At 41.9% G+C, this 19,603-nt stretch overlaps 1 protein-coding gene and 1 pseudogene across 4 annotated transcripts in view; both read left to right on the forward strand.

Annotated features, from left to right (window-relative positions):
- Positions 1 to 19,603, forward strand: part of POU6F2 (POU class 6 homeobox 2) — a 476,258-nt gene that overhangs the window by 303,100 nt on the left and 153,555 nt on the right. The gene's annotated exons all lie outside the window — the stretch shown is intronic.
- On the forward strand, positions 10,674 to 11,122 carry LOC140613531 (small nuclear ribonucleoprotein G pseudogene; annotated as a pseudogene).

A 19,603-nucleotide genomic window follows, 5' to 3' on the forward strand; every position in this document is an offset into this window, starting at 1 on the left:
TGAAGCTGTATGAAACTTGTTCATAGGGGAAATTGATAACTGGAAAATTCTGGAGCCAAAGGCATGTTTAGGGTAAACAGGAAGGGGCTTACCTCACAGTAATTACTATAATTTGTCTATATAAGATCCAAGAGCAGATATAGTTCTAAACACTAAGGTGATTAAAAACCTAGCTTTTGCATTATCTTTTCATTTTAATTGGTTTTCATTACTTAATCTTCTTTTGATTATAATCAAACTCTAAATTGTGAGTGATAATGTCAACAATTCAGTGGATTTTATTTTTATTTTTTTATTTTTATTTTTTTTTTTCAGTGGATTTTATTTATCCTTAGAGGCAATAAGATGTAGTGTCATGACCATGGTCTTTGCATTAAGACAGATCTTTGGGGTAAATCCCCAACAGTGCAATTGCTGGGTCGTAGGGCAGGTATATTTTTAACTCTTTGAGGAACCTCCACACAGTTTTCCAGAGTGGCTGCACCAGTTCACATTCCCACCAACAGTATAAGAGGGTTTCCTTTTCTCCGCATCCTCTCCAACATTTGTTGTTTCCTGCCTTGTTAATTTGTTCCATTCTCACTGGTGTGAGGTGGTATCTCATTCTGGTTTTGATTTGTATTTCCCTGATGGCAAGTGATGCAAAGCATTTTCTCATGTGCATGTTGGCCATGTCTATGTGAAGTAAGTCAGTCGGAGAAGGACAAACATTATATGTTCTCATTCATTTGGGGAATATAAATAATAGTGAAAGGGAATATAAGGGAAGGGAGAAGAAATGTGTGGGAAATATCAGAAAGGGAGACATAACGTAAAGACTGCTAACTCTGGGAAACGAACTAGGGGTGGTAGAAGGGGAGGAGGGCGGGGGGTGGGAGTGAATGGGTGACGGGCACTGGGGGTTATTCTGTATGTTAGTAAATTGAACACCAATAAAAAATAAATTAAAAAAAAAAGACAGATCTGAGCGGGGTGGGGGGGATCTCTGGGTGGCTCAGCGGTTTAGGGCCTACCTTTGACCCAAGATGTGATCCTAGAGTCCCAGGATTGAGTCCTGCATGGGGTTCCCTGTATGGAGCCTGTTTCTCCCTCTTCCTGTGTCTCTGCCTCTCTCTCTCTCTCTCTCTCTCTCTCTCTCTCTCTCTTTCTCTCTCTCTCTCTGTGTCTCTCATGAAGAAATAAATAAAATCTTTAAAAAAAAAAAAAGACAGACCTGAGTTCAAAGCTTAGCTGCACCTCTTCTCAGCTCTTTGACACCAGGAAAATCACCCCACCACTCTGAACTTCAGCATCCTCATCTGTAACAGGGGCATAATAATGTCTATTTAATGGGGCAAAGAAGGATAAATTATTATAGCATATAGAGCTTCTAGCATAATGACTCACATGTAACAGGAACTCAACAGGTATCCCTTCCCGTTTCAGCACATTCCAACTTTCTCTTCATCAAAGCCATGATAAAGGGGAAAATCGAGAAGCTCTTTAGATGTACAGCCACACAATGCATTGGTTGGTAAGCCCTTGTTGAAGTGTAGATCGTGAACCACCTGTCTTGCAGTGCCATAGTCATCATGGCGAGCAAGAGGCTGAGTTTTTAATCCATTCTCCAGTTACCCCCAGTAGAAACCACACACTGAAAAAGCAGCTGAATCAGCCCAACATGTGGATGGGGAGAACACTAGACACATGAAGGGACTATTGTGTCTGGTACAGAGAAGGTGCTCAATCAGTGTTTTCAAACGTATTCATCAATTGGTCAATGAAAGTGATAGTTATATACGGTCTTAGAGGACATGTAGTCCAAGTTCCATTCAGTTCAGGTACTCTTCCATAGAGGTGGTCACCCAGTCTCTGCCCATAGGCCCAGCAGTAGGTGCTTGGGGCTTCTCAAGATAGTACATTCTATCCTTAGGGTACAATTATTAAGACTTGATCTTTATTTTGAGCCCAAAGCTCATCTTCCTCCAGATTTCAAACATTGTTCCTGATCTTGCCTTAAACTCGAGCTACACTACCTAAATCTAATTGCTTTTCTTAGAAGAACATTTCAAAATCTATTGATAGCATCAATATCTCCGTTTTCCATCCATATTCCCCACCCACCCCCGAGCTCCCTTCCATGTTGGCACCTTCTCCAGCTGCCTCTGGCAGACACCACTGGCAGTTCTCTCTGGCCACAGGTTGTCTATCCCCAGCATCACCCCACTCAGACTGCACTTCCCTGGGGCCACTCAGGCCCACCACCAGAAACCAGACAGCAAGGTCCAGACAGTCTGGTGTATCCCTGACTTAGACACCATTCCAGCCTTTAATCTGCCCACCACATCACCTCTTTATAGCTATGTCAAATTGTTGGGTTATAATAAACTGAAGTCTTTTGTTTGTTTCCTGTGGGCTGCTGTTAAGCTAAGTTTTCCTGCTCTTATAGGTGTAGAGCTCTTTTTCTAACCTAAAAGCAGGACTTCACATTTTTCCCATTGATGCCCACCTTAAAAACCACCAAAGTCTTTTAGCATTTTGATTCCATTGTGGAAAATATTAGCTCTCTTCTTTCACTGATAATGTCTATCAGTGATCTTGTTCCTGGCTGTTCGCAATTCCGGTGTGGCTGTTGATCATTAAACAACGTGAAAATGGCCTTTTAAAGGAAAATGTATACAGTCAGTTTTTAATACTTTCCTCCAATATCTGAATTCATGGTTTGAAATAACTGGTCCTGCTTTTCATAGTCCATTCTAACAAACACCTTAGCCTCATAAGATAGAATCTAGGTCATTTACAGTTAGAGATGCTACATTGCCATTATTATTTGTAGTATGGGACAATCCTCGTGGGACTTATTATGTCATGTCTGGGCCCTGTTTCTCATAGTCACTGTCAGCGGGGTGAGCAGTGTTGCTGTTAAGGCATCTCAGCCTAACAGCATGGACTTGGCCTTCATACTGACCACTGGGAAGTCCTAGCGACTCATACAAAGAATAAGAATCCTAACAACAAAATTTAAAGCCATTTCTTTTTATTAGAAATTCCCAAATAAAACACCATCCAAAATTAGCGGGGAAATATGACTTAAGGAAAAATAGATATTTTTTAACATAATATTCTATCCACCTTATTTTAGATCCTTTCTTGTATACATGGATTTTGAGGGGGTTTTGTGCATTTCATATTTGGGGCTGTCAGTTTCCTCTTTCATATTAGTCTTCTTGTTGGAGAATGGAGTGAATTGATCTTCGCAACTCTGACCTCCTGGGGCTGCCCACCCCACGTTTCAAAATCCAAATCTCACTCCTAGGATTCTTGTGGCTGGAGCTGGTTGGCTTTCCCCTTGAGCAGCTCCCTGGCACAGGGTAAAAGCTTGAGGTTGCCTGGGTATCTCTCTAGCAAGCCACTCCCATAGAGAATTGTATTTCTCTGAGCTCTTTGTTCTTTTGTTTGTTTGTTTGTTTTTGTTTTTTAATGTTTTTAATTTTTTTATTTGAATTAAATTAGCCAACATTTAGTACATCATTAGTTTCAGATGTAGTGTTCAATAATTTCAGTTGCGTATAACACCCAGTGTGGGCTCTTTGTTCTTATATTCCAGATTCTGAACATGGCTGGGCCACATTCCTTTTAATCAACTTCTTCAAGCTGAACCTAGGGGATGGCTTTGTGAGTGCCATTTTTCAAGGACCAAACATACTGCTACAAAATCAATAGATGCTATATTCAAAGTTAATTATCATTTCTGGTAAATTGAAATTAGCCTAGAATTTCACTGAAGGTTTTTGTTTGCTGTTCTCATTATTTTTCCTCCCTAAGGAGGTTGTCTGTTGATCATACACGGAGCCAGCCATGCCCTCTCTTTCTGGCCTCCTGAGATACTTGGCAGGACTTTCTGTGGTGACTACAGGCCCATGATCAGGAAATAGAAACAAAGCGAAACTCACTGGTCCATGTAACACTTTGGTCACACCATACAGTTGACAACCAATAGGAACAAGCTGAACTGATGGAAAATACAAGCGCTTGTAGAGAAGACCAGATGATTGGTCTAAATAATGTCACTGTTATAAAGAAAACTCTAACTTAGATTTATCAATCCACTTTGGTCCAGATCTCTGTACTAACACTATTTAGAGGCCGAGGGGATAGAAAACAAAACAGCACAGGCTTACAAAATAAGGAACCCATGGCGATTGCCTAAAGGTTCAACTCTCCACTGTTCTTTTGCTGTAGCTGTGGACATAGATTTGTGTTTCAAGAGTTACCTCTCTTAGCTGGTAACTTACAGCATTTGGCACATTTGCGCTTAAAAATTCACAAACGAATCCCCATCCAACTCATCAACATGCTCTTTCACTTCAGGAAATGTAAACATGAGCTAATTAAGTGAATCTTTGGGAGGTAGAATTATTTGAAAGTGTTAACCTACGTTTGACCTGCCGGGGATGACATGTCACATTCCCAGTGAAATCAATGTGTTACTCTAGGTTTTACATTATGTTGTTGTGACCGGCTGTAATTATAAGGGGAGAATTATTTTTTTTCTTTATACACAACACGTAGTTTGAGGTGACTTCCCGATCTCACAGCTCATTTTCTTTGCTTATTTATGAGATGCAAAGATATTGCCACAGTCCAATTACATTGGGTCCCGAGCTTTACACCTGCTATGATTTAATTACATTTTTGTTCAAACACTTACACCTCACGTGCGTTTGCAAATCATCCTCACTCTAGTGGCAATTTCCCAACATGGCTGTGGGAGAAAATGGCCTTTGAAATGGTGCTTTCTCTGTAGTGCTTAGGAAAGGAAGGCAGTACATGAAGAAGAACCTCAGAAGATGAGGGCCAGGCTTGAAGCACAGTTTCATTAATTCTAGATGGCAGAAAAGGAGCCAAGTCCCAGATAATGAGGAAGGAGTTGCAATTTTTTTTAAAGCTATCTGGTGACAGGGAAAACAAAAATGACATTCAGCTGACGAATGAGCGGAGTTTGACCTAGCCTTTTGACCCTTGACAATCAATCTTACCTGCTACTTCATAAAGAATTATAGCTCTGCCACTCACATTTGACTCTGGATTTTTACTATTCCCTTTACCTTTTTTTTTTTTTTTTGAATACATGGTCCAAGAAGATAAATGTTTATGTTGTATACAGCAGAGAGGAGGAAATATGGGATATTCGGAAGGGGGAAAAAAACCTGAGAAAGAGAGAAGAGAGCAACAAAACCAACAGCCATAAAATGGTTTATACATGCAATTCAGAATTGTCAGGGGTATTTTTTATGGGGCTGACCAAAATAGCAACTGGAAATAACTGATGACCCCGTACACCTGGTCTAGAGGCAAGACCCGCAAGAGTCGGGGGAGATCCGAGCCCACCTGTCAACCTAGCCCGGCCCACTTCTGCTCCCCACCTCCACCGGCCCCAAAAGGCATCAAATGAATTTTGATGAATCCATCCCCTGGGTGCAGGAGGGCTCTGATTATGGTGTGTGCTGTGAAGGCTTCCGGTGCCACCGTTACAGGAAAGAAAGGGCACTGCGTCCAGGCCACCGAGCTGTTTTCATTGTGTGTTGAAGGTGCCCATACAAGCACTGAACACTTTGTGCACCGTCCCCCCACCTTGGGTCCACCAAGAGAGCGTAAATCCATAGGGCTAAAGTATCTCACTGGAGTGGGAGAGGAGACACCTTGTGAATGACATCTAAGGTCCTCTTGGGCATTCGAGGTGCCTTGTTTTTATGTATAATTTGATGCGGTGTGTCTCAAGATGCTCAAACCCAGGCTTGTCAGCAGAAGCAACTTTCTGGAGCTTGCATGGTGCAGAAGCTAACTGCGGGGACTTCTCCTTGCCTTTATGGTGTTGCGATTCCTTTCCAGGGCCCTACTGGGGACTCTAGGCAAACTTGATCTCCTAGAAGCGGAAGGCAACTTTTGACCATTTAACCCATCCCGGGTCACTGAGAACTCAAGGCTGTTTTCCTCCTCTAGCCTGAGATAAGAGAGCCAGGTGGATGGTGGTGAGATGAAAGGAGTCTTCCAGTAGCTCTCAAAGACAAAAATGAAATGCCAGAGTTGGTGGGAGGGGTGTGTGTGCATAAATTGGCTCTTTCAGTAGCAGGTACTTCAGTGGTACACAGGGTTCCACTGTGTGTCCGGCCCCTCCTGGGCCGTGACTGTGCCAGGCACATCTGTGCAGCCTGGTTGCTGGTCAGCTGCTCCCCGACGCCACCCTCCCTGGCCAGGAGTTCGTTACCTCCAGAACCACAGGGCTGACAAGCTGTTTATGAGGTGCTTCTGGGCTGTGTGTTCGTAAAGCATCTCCCCTCAAAATAGGGTGAGCTCGTTAATGGAGGAAGTGAGGTCAGGGCTCTGGCGGTGCTAACAAGATGACAGAATTTATGAACCACTGTGGTAGAAAGATGGGGTTATCTGCAGTCTATTCATATAATAAGGCCACTGGGGGCCAGGCGTTCCTCCCCTTGAATTTGCTTTTCTTTCTTCATTCCTTTTTGTTGGCCAGCCCTCCCTTTCTGATCTGCGTAGAACATGGTTCCTCTGGACCTGCCGTGGCTGAGGTAGATGGGGCGCTTCCTCCCAAGGACTGCTGGGCCTACTCTCCAGGTGACGGTGAACTGTGGAGAGTCGAGTGAGCCAAGCCCTTGGTCAGGTTTTGTGTAAAATCTAAACACATTGTCAAGTTGGCAGCATCTTAAGACCACATTAAAATGTTCAACTTAGCCTATGAAACTTGTGGTAGTTTCTTTTCAAAGTCCGATGTCCGGGTGCCTGGGCACCTCTGTCGGTGCAGCGTCCGCCTTCGGCTCAGGTCCTGATCCCCGAGTCCTGGGATCAAGCCCCACATTGGGCTTCATGCTCAGTGGGGAGCCTGTTTCTCCCTCTGCCTACTGCTCCCCCTGTTTGTGCACTCTCTCTCTCTCTCTCTGTCAAATAAATAAAATCTTTATTAAAAAAAAATAAATGTCCGATGTCCTTTTCATTCCAATGAATGGGGACATGTCTTTTTTCATAACTCTGTGAAGTGGAGGAAATGGTCTTGTTGCTGCAGTAAAATCACCATGACCCAAATAATCAGGGGAGATTCCATACAGCTGTACAAGTTGAACAAAATAAGAACGGAGCAAAAGATGTGGAGAGTAAAGGAGAAGAAGGAAAAATGATAAGTGAAACCATTTCTGGTATTAAAATGAGGAGACCTGGGGATCCCTGGGTGGCGCAGCGGTTTGGCGCCTGCCTTTGGCCCAGGGCGCGATCCTGGAGACCCGGGATCGAATCCCACGTCAGGCTCCCGGTGCATGGAGCCTGCTTCTCCCTCTGCCTGTGTCTCTGCCTCTCTCTCTCTCTCTCTGTGACTATCCTAAATAAATAAATAAAATATTAAAAAAAAAAAAATAAAAAATAAAAAATAAAAAAATAAAAAAATAAAAAAATAAAATGAGGAGACCGTTTGCTACTAGAATTTATTAGTTGTAGAACTAGTCACATGCAAGTTCGACTAGTTACAAGGAATAAAGTATTGCCTGTTTTTATAAATTTTGAGAATTAGTTCTCATAAGATCATTTCATTGTGGGATAATCCAATATCTGCTTGGAAAGCCACCACTATGATGATGGGGGCCACTGTCTTGGTTTTTACTTTGACTCAATATGACTTATTAACCAGAAAAATTAAAAGTAGGCGTCTCCAGCCAAATTATTATTGTTATTTTTAAAGATTTTATTTATTTATTCATGAAAGACACACACACAGAGAGAGAGAGAGAGAACAAGAGAGACAGGCAGAGACACAGGCAGAAGGAGAAGCAGGCTCCATGCAGGGAACCTGACGTGGGACTCGATCCTGGATCTCCAGGATCACGCCCTGGTCCAGCCAAATTATTAATAAGATGCATCACGTATAACTTTTTTCTACTAACAGTACTTCACAGTTCATTGGGGACAAGGAAAAATAGAGTTAGATAAGAAAGACAAATAAAAACACAAGACTCTTTTCTCTGCTTATCCAAACACAAAGAGCTATGAAGTAGCAAGTGGTCTAAGTCTGTCTGACTTCAGAACAAAGTTTACGTCAACTGGATTCAAAGAAAGAAAAAAAAAATTGATCTACTCTTGCATCTTATGGACTAAAAACCCTGGTTGAGGGCAGCCTGGGTGATTCAGCAGTTTAGCGCCACCTTCGGCCCAGGACGTGACCCCGGGGTCCTGGGATCGAGTCCCCCGTTGGGCTCCCTGCATGGAGCCTGCTTCTCCCTCTGCCTGTGTCTCTGCCTCCCTCTCTCTCTCTCTCTCTCTGTATGTGTGTGTGTGTGTGTGTCTCTCATGAATAAATAAATAAAATCTTTTAAAAAATAAAAATGTTGGTTGGTTGACTAGTTGCTGTACCACTGGCGTCCACCTGATTCATGCCAGAGCTGAAGAAGGATATTGGCTGATCTTGGGAAAGCCAGATCACCAACAGACTAGACCTAGAGTCTGCTTTATTCGGGTGACTGTTACTTATCCAGCCTGATCAGAAGGGCTGTGTCATTGGACCTCCTCCTCCCTCGAGATTGACTCATATTTAACCTCAGGAAAGACCTTTTGTGGGATACTTGTGGGATTAACCCCAGGACATGAGAATATTCCAGAGTCAAATCTGAGACTTGGCACTAATGAGTGTTCTGTGGTGGGATCAGGGATAGGTCCAGGGAAAAAAGAGCCCTGCAGTCTGGCGTCCCACACGATGCTTTCTGAGAAAGAATGGTGAACCTGTTCCCATCTGTGAGTCATGCTGCTAATTACCCTACAACCAAAAGATCTCAGTTAGGGGTTTGAATTCTTTTTTTTTTTTTTTATGATAGTCACAGAGAGAGAGAAAGAGAGAGAGAGAGAGAGGCAGAGACACAGGCAGAGGGAGAAGCAGGCTCCATGCACCGGGAGCCCGATGTGGGATTTGATCCCGGGTCTCCAGGATCGCGCCCTGGGCCAAAGGCAGGCGCTAAACCGCTGCGCCACCCAGGGATCCCAGGGGTTTGAATTCTTGTAGTCCTAAGCAACCTTATGCTAAGTGCTTTCATTTTATTCCCCAAAATCTTTAGTCCGAGCTGTATTTTGCTCAGTGTAGCATATAGCTGCCAGATTCCTGAATCGTAAGCCTAGGGCCCTGTGCAATTGAGTTTTATAAGCAACACAGGAAAATCTGCTTCATGCCTTCTTGGGGTTGGGGTGGGAGAGCTGTGAGGTGACAATAGGAAATTGGATACTGGGAAGAAAAGTGAAGCCCTGGGCATTGTTGTCTTAATCAGTATCAGGAAGATCATATTCGTTAAAATGATCTCCATGATCTTTATGCCAGATGGTCTGAAATTCATCCCTTAGAAATTTCTTTCTAAGAAATAGGGGCACCTGACTCAGTGGCTCAGTGGTTGAACGTCTGCCTTTGGCTCAGGTCGTGATCCCAGAATCCTGGAATCAAGTCCCACACTGGGATCCTCACACGGAGCCTGCTTCTCCCTCTGCCTCTCTCTGTGTGTCTCTCATGAATAAATAAATAGAATCTTAAAAAAAAAAAAAAGAAATTTCTTCCTATATGTTATTGTACACATTATTTCAAAACACAAGCAATATGGGACAAGTAACTTAGTTTCATTTCATGTTAATAACTATGTACTGGACACCAGTCCTGAGGATAGAAAGAGGAGAGACCCTGGTCCCTGCCCTCACAGAGCTGGTCTCCCTGTTATCAGCCCTTCACACCTTCATGTGGATGAACTGATTACATAAATGTCTTCTGTGATGGCTTGATGAGAACAAAGTCATGTCATAGATTTAAGGAACTTGAAATCTAGAAAAAATAAGTTTACAATATTCTGTTTAGTGATTTCGGAATGGAGTCTGGCTTTCCCACATAAACTCCCGCTGAGAGCTCTATGGACTTTTATCTTTCGTGGAAACACAAGAAAACAGAAGAGTTATTTGAGGCTATAAATTAAAAGAACTCTAATTGTTTCCCCTCTATTTTCCATACCAAACAAATTTTAAATCTTAATTTTTGTCTCCCCTGCTAACCACCCTGGAAGGCAAGATATTATGTCTTAGTCATAAATGTACTTAAATAGGCCACTGTTCTCTCCTCTCTCCCCTCCACAAATCCCAACATTGCAACCAAGTGATCTTTTCAAAATGCAAATACAAAATGCACAGTCCTGGGAATCAAATCCCAAATCCCTAAACGTGGCCCCAAAGCCCCCTTCTGTAGTTCCACCCGCAGTTATGCCCACTCCTCCCTGCTCAGAGTTTTTGCAGGTGTTGTTCCCTCCACCTGGAAACTGACTCTTCTGCCTGCATCACTCCCAGAGGAAGACAGTGTCATTTGGCATTTTTATGTGTGATTATGGGCCTGATGTGTGTTTTCCCCTCTTAAAAGTCAGAGCCTCATAGCTCTGTGACAACAGCCTCTGTCTGATTTTGTTCACTCTCCTTTCCCCAGTGCCTAGCCCATATCTGTCAATGAATGAATGAGTGAATGAATGAATGTTTAGCTCTTCGATTAAGGCTCAGTGAGTTGATCTTATGGAAGGAAGCAAGAGTTTTTAACACAATGTGCTCTGAAACCCTACGGTGTCTCAACAATATGTAAAGCCTTGAGAGCTTTTGATTCTAAAATAACTTTGAGGGGGAGCGTGAGGGAGCCGTTTGGAGGCCTCCGTGAGCTCGCCGAGTCAGCGCCATGAGCAAGGCTCACCCTCCCAAGTTGAAAAAATTTATGGACAAGAAATTATCATTGAAATTAAATGGTGGCAGACATGTCCAAGGAATATTGCAAGGGTTCGATCCATTCATGAATCTTGTGATAGATGAATTTGTGGAGATGGCAACTAGCGGGCAACAAAACAATATTGGAATGGCGGTAATACGAGGGAATAGCATCATCATGTTAGAAGACTTGGAATGAGTACAAACAATGGGCGTGTTCATCAGAAGAAAACTGCTTCCACATGTCCCCTGTCCATAGTACCTGTTTTACTACAATATAAAAAAAAAAAATCAGGTCACCCACATTTTCATATTGAACTTTTTTGTTAAATAAACTTTTATAATAGTCAAAAAATAAAAAAATAAAATAATAAAATAATTTTGAAAGCCTAGATCTACTTATGCCTAGGAGAGAAATGAACAAAATGAAAGAAAACATAATAAGGGCCCATGATGAGAGTAAAATCTCTAATTAAAAGAATGTTTAAGTTGTCTTCCTTAATGTTTGTGCTTAATAGTTTGGTAGGGTTTATTGCACACGCACACTATATAATACACACACATTCTTTCCTTGGGCCTCGTTAAGCATGGAGGTCTGGATGTTTGCCCCAGGACACCTTAACTATTACCAGCTTCTTGTTGGCATCTTACCTTCACTAAAAGACAGAAAATCACTTGAAACACATTTAACGAGTGATGTCATGAGCCACATCATGATAAGAAAAGAAAAAGTTGGTTAAGTATGTAGTTTTGTGATCATGGTATCTCCCCTGCCAGGTAAGTATTTATGTATACAATGGAATATTACTCAGCTATTAGAAATGACAAATACCCACCATTTGCTTCAACGTGGATGGAACTGGAGGGTATTATGCTGAGTGAAGTAAGTCAGTCGGAGAAGGACAAACATTATATGTTCTCATTCATTTGGGGAATATAAATAATAGTGAAAGGGAATATAAGGGAAGGGAGAAGAAATGTGTGGGAAATATCAGAAAGGGAGACATAACGTAAAGACTGCTAACTCTGGGAAACGAACTAGGGGTGGTAGAAGGGGAGGAGGGTGGGGGGTGGGAGTGAATGGGTGACGGGCACTGGGGGTTATTCTGTATGTTAGTAAATTGAACACCAATAAAAAATAAATTTAAAAAAAAAGTATGTAGTTTTGCCTCCAATTGGAGTCTTAGCTGACTATTCCTAGAACCAGGAAGTAGGGGGACTGGAAGTTCATTGCTTTAACATACATCATCATAAACCTGAATCCATCTGGGAGACCCTTGTGACATCCACTTCTCCCTTTTAATTCCAGTCTTAAATAATAGCAGGTGTCCTGCTGGATATTCCTACAAAACAGTGGTGAGGCTGGAGTGGTCCACCTTGCGCGATGTCACTGTCAGCGTGGGCTGGGATCTAGCACAGTCAAATTAAGCCACCTCTCACCTGCCTCCCACGTCTGGCCTGTCAGATACTTGCAGCTTTATTTTTCATCACTTGCTTCTCGAATTTCTTTTTATCCCTTTTGAATAAACAGACAATCTTCTCTGTCAACCCTTGTGGCTCCTGCTGTATATTTCATCCATCTCGTAGAGATCTGCTTGGGTCCACTTAGAGAGGGAACCCAAATAATTAATAAATCCTGTTCCCTGAATTGTGCCCACAGCAGTGGCACATCTAAGAGACACTGAAAATAAACAAAACTGAACCAGCTAGAAGTGTGTCGACTTCACAGCAGGCCCCACAAAGACCCTCCCTGCCCAGGAGGAAACTACTACTGGTAATGAGGGACTGGAATTAATCTGCCCTGGGCTTCATTCATAATTGAATGTTAAAACTCAGAAATTGCCAGAATTAAATACCCTGGACTTTGTTAGGTTGTGTACAACTTAAACAAAGCTGGGAGTTTCTCTCCCTCACCGGCCTTTGCTTGGTTTCCCCCACTTGGGTCCTCATTCAACTCCAAAGGGCCTTTGCTGATGTCAGGGTCCCTCAGGCAGGAGAGGCTCGAGAGAATTCTAGGTGAGGGAAGCAGTGGTGAGCTACAGCTTGATTAACGGAGCACCAGGCACTTGCCCTAGGCGGCTTCCTTCAGGCCATGCTGTTTGCTGCCAGACAGCCACTGTTCTTTCATTCCCCCCGCCAGCAGGCAAAGCCTCCGCATCCTGCCTGCCTTCGCTAGTCCTCCCCAAGAGGCCTCGCTGACTTCTGACTGAAGAGCCAGAGCACTGGTTTCCCTTCCTAAGGCCGGCCTAACCCGAAGCCTCTTGACCTGGGACATTGCCCAGAATGGATGGCCTCCAGCCACTAATGAAACCCTGCAGCCCGACCGCAGAAAGGTTATGTCCTTCCCAAAAAGGTTATAAGGAAAAAGATGAATAAATCTGACTTTGTCCAAGCTCAAAACTGCTACACGACTTGACTAATAAAGAATCAGAAGTAAAGAGGTCATACTTCGGTCAGGTGTGGAATGGAGATGTCCCAAGTAATGGGGGACATGCTGAGATCCCCTGAAGACCAGGAAGGCGCTGGAAAGCTGGTAGAGGAGTGACAAGGACCTTAGGAACCCAACCCAAGGGGCTCATGGGTGGCTTAGAGGGTTAAGCGTCTGCCATCAGCTCAGGTCATGATTGCAGGGTCCTGGGATCAATCCCCATGCCGAGCTCTCTGCTCAGTGGGGAGTCTCCCTCTGCCTGTTGCTCTGACTACTTGTGCACTCTCTTTATCTTTCTATCTCTGTGTCAAATAAATAAATAATCTTAAAAATAAATAAATAAATTCCTGGGGGCTGGCCACACAAGGAATGTAAAGTGCTGGGGAGGAGTTATGACTCTCAGGCCCATCCTCACGGCGAGCGACAAATGCTGGCACCAGAGGACAGCCGCTGCCTTCAGCCCTCACTGAAGTTCTGTGTCAGTCAGCTCAGGCTGTGTAACAAAATACCACAGACTGGGGGTGAGGGTTGCTGCTTGAATGACCAAAATTTATTTTCTCACAGTTCTGGAGGCTGGAGTTCCAAATTCAAGGTGTCAACATGGTTGTTTCCTTCTGAAAGCATGAGGGAAGGATCTGTTTTGATGGCTCTCCTTAGACTGCAGATGGCTGTCTTCTCCCTGTGTCTTCACATCATCTCTCTGTGTCTGTATCCAGATTTCCTCTTCTTATAAGGACACCAGTCCTCTTGGATTAAGGCTCACCCTGATTACCTCATTCTAACTTAATGTCCTCTTTAAAGACCTTATCTAGCAAACACGGTCATAGAGGTCCCGAGGATTAGGGCCCCAACATATGAACTTCAGGGGAAACACAATGCAGCCCATAAAATCTCTTACTGCAAACTTTACCACTCAGTCTTTTGAAAAGTCATTTTCGTTGGAATATTGTCTTTAATTTTATGAAGAAATTTTTACCTCATTTGTATTTTGATGAAATGCTGCAATTTTTGCCTTTTTTATTCTCAGGATTATTACATTTCCATCCTCTGTGAGGGAAAAATGCTATTTAGAAGTTCAAAAGTGTCTTTCAGTGTCATTTAATAGCTTTTCAACTCCACTTCTTGGTCATCCTGCGAAATTAGAATTGACACGTTTCTAGAAGTTTCCGTTTTGTTTATCTTAGGGACTTCCAGCAGCACCAAGAAAAGATGGAATTTTCGTTGGTGCCCCATGTAAATCATGGCATCCAGAACTGAAGACAATATCCCCCAGTAGGACCTGCCAGCCCGGCATGCAGAGGGATTTTATAGCATTTATTCCAGGCTCTGTTGTTTTATCAATCACGTCAGCTTTGGGCAACCATATCAATCTGTTGAATGTTGCTGCACATTGTCATCCAGAACCTGTAGGGATTTTTAACATATGCCACTGTCACCCCTGGGTCCCCAGTCTAGCACTTCTGCAAAGGCGTGCGTGTGTGTGCACATCTGCGCCTCTGTGTGAGAGCACAGGTACACCACACAAGTTGTTGACTTTATCTTCATCACCTCGTGTCACCATCCAACCTCTTGTGAACTTCTTGGACTCTCATTCTGTCAGTCATCGCCTGGGTAGTTGTGCCCTCCATGCCTCTACTCCAGTCAGTGCTGAAAATATTAAGTAGGAAAAGGCCAAGGGTGGATCTTTGGAGGCAGCATATCAGAGAGCTCTGTCTGGCTTGACACTACCCATTAGAGGGTTCTCTGGGTTTACTTGCTCAGCCAGTTACCAACTTGATGAAGCCACTAGTAACCTACACTTTCCCAACTTACTCACATAGACATATGAGAGGCTATTTGACTATTCTATCTAAGCTCAAATAATAATAATTTGTTCACAGTTCCCCCAAATCTACAAAACTAGTAAGTTTCGGGGTGGGGGAGGGGAAGCAAATAATTCTTCCTTTTAATTTGTTCATCGTTAATGTATGCCAGCTCTCAGTTATCAACACTGACCCTTTCATGCAGTTGCAAATCACTTATATAATATATATGCTGCAAATTTTGTATGAGAGCAAAGTCAATTTCTCCAGGGTATAGTTGTCAAAGGCCACTTTTTTCCCCTCTTTTGGAAATTGTTATGTTTTCTCAATTTCATACCCACTCTCCTACACAAATTCAGAAATTATAAGGCAAGTGTCGTTCAAATCAGCTTTGAGCCAAGGCAACCTAAGAATTCCCCAAAAGGAGGATAAAAGGCTTCAGGAGAAATTTGCCCCATCCCCACAATAAAGATCAAAACAGACAGACCCTGCACCAAAATGCAGGCTTCTAAGGGTGATATTTATTTCCCTCACATGTTTTTGAGAACTTTTTGCCAAAGCCAAAATGTTTGAGTAAAACAGTCATTTGACAAGAGAGAGGAAAGGAGAAACTCTAAGTACCACTGAACTGAGTGCTTAATCCACACCTTACATCATGGCATTCTTTCTTTCCTGCAAGTGTGGTTTGGCCAGATGAAATTCTAAGTTCCTCAAGGGCAGGGGTCATATCTGATCTTTCCTTTAAAAGCCTCCACCATGATTAGCACAGCACAAGACTTACAGATTTTCAATATATACTAGTGTGTCTGGATTTGAAAGGAACAATCAGTGAGAGCCACAAAACTGGACTAAAATAAAAATCACCTTTTTTGTAAGTGAGATGGGCACCTATATATTTTCTTTCTTTGCAGCTTGGGCATCGTCATGGAGGTGGTCACAGGTGGAGCATAACAGGTGGTTGTAGGACAGAACAGTGTAGGCATTCATGTTTACTGAGTGATGAATGGGTGCCAGAGATCTAAATATGAGGTCTAATCTAGTCCAGCAGTTCTCAGACTTGAACATGCATCAGAGTTCCCTGGACTTGTTAGGGACTTATTAGGACACAGATTTCTGGGCCTCACTCAGTGTTTTCTATCAATTGGTCTGTGATGGGGCCCAAGAATCTACATTTCCAGCATGTCCAAAGGCGATGTGATGCTGTTGGATGGGAGACATGAGGAACCGCTGCTCTTGCTGATGTGCTTGAAAAGGCAGCAGCTGTTATAATAGATACCACCTATACTACTTATACTGACATGTCTCAGTTCCTCTGCTCAGATGTGCAGAAATGCCTCGCATTCTCTGATTATAATTGTTTTCATCCCCCATCTTTTCACAATATTCTCATCCCTACAGCTTTTGGAAAATGCAAATGATTGATTTTGGTGGACTGAGTTGATTGGGTGGATGATGCTCTGGATGTCAGATTGACTTCCTTTCCTCCTTCCTTCCCTTCCTTCCTTTCCTCCAAGTGTTACTACTATCAGCCATGCCCGATGTGGCAATGGGCACAGCACACCCAGCCATGGCCCAGTCCCTCAAGCTGCAACCTTAGGAATACCCATTCGGTCTGTATATTCACAGAAAAGAAAAGTGGGGAGGGACAGAAGACTTTACATAGATCCTAAGAAATAGTTTCATTGATTCCTCTCAGAGAAAACAAGTAGTTAGGAACTATAGTTTATGAAAGAGCACCAAGTCAGAACTTTATGATCTCCTACCAAGACTGCCACACACAGCACTTCCCACCTCCCAACTTCAATACACTTCATCCCAAATATGATATCGGATGAGTTCACCAAACCACAGTCCTGATAATGTCACTTGCACCAATAGCTTTCAGGGATATTAATCCCAACTCAAATGGGATTAGGCATTTCTAAAACTAGAAGCAAAAAAAAAAAAAGTTCCATTAAGGAAAATTTTTTTAAATTTTATATATAAAAACATAAAAGATTTTATATTTAAAAAACAAAAGTGAAAAAATAACAGAAAAAATAGTTGAGACATATATGACGGAAGTACCTTTAAGATATAAAGATTTTACAAATCTGTAATGCAAGGATGACTGCATCACAGGGAAAAATGGTCAGGAACACAAAAGAAAAATGTGCAAACTACAAGAAGTCTTTTTAATTGAACAATTTTTATTTTTATTGAAGTATAGTTGAAACACAATGCTACATTAGTTTCAGGTGTACAACATACTGAATAGTAATATGTATACACAATGGAATATTACTCAGCCATTAAAAACAAGAATGAAATCCTATCATTCACAACACTGTGGAGGGACCTAGATAATGCTAAGTGAAGCAAGTCAGAGAAAGACAAATACCATATGATTTCACTTATATGTGGAATCTATAAAACAATACAAATGAACAAACAAAAATAGTCTTCAGAGACCTTTTTAGAATTCAAATCAGTATTTCTTGAGCCAACATCTGGTGAGTCTCTTGGAATGCTGAGCAATCCAATCGCCTCAGAAGTTTCACCATGACTTACTCCTAACAAACCTCACAATTCTCTATGTTAAAAGTATGTGTATCACAGGATCTCTCCAAAATTCTGATCCCAAATCAGAGCCAAGAGATTTAGCAAAACAAAGCCATGTAAAAACAGGAGCAAAGAAATCAAGGCACAATGTAACCTCAATCCTGATGGAAAGAACCCGTTAACAGGGTTCCCTGGCACCAGAAATGGAAAGTTTCACCTCAAATTTAGACAGAAGTCCTCATCCAAAGATAAACATGAAAATGATGCTCCCTGCAACCTGAAAACTGGTACAAATGTATGCCTTTCTGTTTGGAAAAGAAGTCCCTCGGTTTGAGATATTCTGCAGAAAATTCTCAATTCCTGGACATTTCACTAGAATTCAGTCAGATTCTTAGCTTAGGTAGTGATTCTCAGATGTGAGCCTAGGCCTAAAATCCCTGAGACAGGGATTACTATGGATGCCAGAACTCATTTTAGAAAGAGGAATTATACAGACCATCATTTAGTTTCAAGTGGTTTCAGTTCAGTAAGGTAGGTTTACAAAGACAAAATTTATACCTTCAGGCCCAGCCTTGCCCAAGTTCATAGTCTATATTTTTTTTAAATAAACCTCTTCTTCAACCATGTATAATACACCAATTCACAAGTTAGCATACTCGACTCCAAAAATCAATAGAAGTCTCGCAAGCCAAAATAATAATTACTGTTATTGAATGTTTAGTGCTAAGATAAACTCCATAGACACAGGATTTCCTCTGTAACTTTATTAAGAAGATATTCTTCCCCCATTTTATTCTTGATGAAGCCAATGCTTAATGAGATCAAGCAACTTGCCCAAAGCCATAACATTAATAATAATAATGTCCCCAATTTTGCACTTCTTACTCTATAATCAAAGTCAAATGCTTATCTAGGTGTTTTTAAAAATGTGTTTAACTCAGGGGTGCCTGGGTGGCTCAGTTGGTTAGGAATCTGCCTTAGGCTCAGGTCATGATCTCAGGTTCCTGGTATCAAGCCCCACGTCAGGCTCCCTCTCCTTCTATTCCTCCCCCACTGCCGGGGCTGTCTCTCCCTCAAATATATCAATAAAAAATCTTTAAAAATAAAATAAAATAAATGTGTTTAACTCATAAGTGCCTTTCTTATAATTCTTAATGGGTAACAAAAATCAGAATGTCATTCTAACGTTATTAGAATAATAATGTTAAGTTTATTAACTTGTGGCCAGTATGAATCAAGTTGGTCACAAGTGGTTATGTCACAGTCGGAACATGCAGGAAGTGTTTGTGGCTTTTATTAGTAGTTATTAGTAGTTTATTAGTAGTCCCCAACATAGTTGTGTGGAGGTTTTCAGACATCATAGTTACATGTGGGGACTTCTGCAGAGGCTTTTTCCGTAGTATGCAATTCCAATGAGAATATATGGGTACAACCTAAGGGAAAAGACTGGCTTAGATTGGCAATATTGTACCTTTCTGAAAATACAAGATGGTAAACAAGTCTTAGCTAATGTTCTTCAGCGTGCTAACAACATTCCGAAACATGATTCCTTAAATTGTCATGTATGTGATTTTCATCAAATATTTACAAAGGGAAAGAAAAGTGAGCCGAAATTTACTCCTAGAAAGATTCAATAAATAAATAAATAAATAAATAAATAAATAAATAAATAAATAAATAAAAGATTCAATAGATAATTTCCTTTGTTGGAACAGAATAGTAAATTCTTGAACCATTCTGGGATATGACTCAATTTCTTTTCCTTTCAGAGTCACGTTCATTACTGTTTTTTTTTTTTTTCTTTTCTGTTATCTGTGGTTGCTTACCAGGAGGGATAGACACTATATTTGCAAATTCAGTCCCTGAAATCCTATCTACGTGAACAATATTGAAAATTTCTGGGCATCTAACAAATAGAAACCAGGTTCACAAATCAAGACAGACCTATGCATTAGATCAACCAGAACAGAACTGCCAGCCAGTCCGCAGCCAATACATTAGCATTGTTGAAAATAAAGTTATAAAAGCAGCTTTTATTGATGAATTTGAGACTTTGACCTTCGAAGAGTAGTGGCAAAAACCCACA

The sequence above is a fragment of the Canis lupus genome, chromosome 21, assembly GCF_048164855.1.
Source record: "Canis lupus baileyi chromosome 21, mCanLup2.hap1, whole genome shotgun sequence".
NCBI classification, from domain to species: Eukaryota; Metazoa; Chordata; class Mammalia; order Carnivora; family Canidae; genus Canis; species Canis lupus.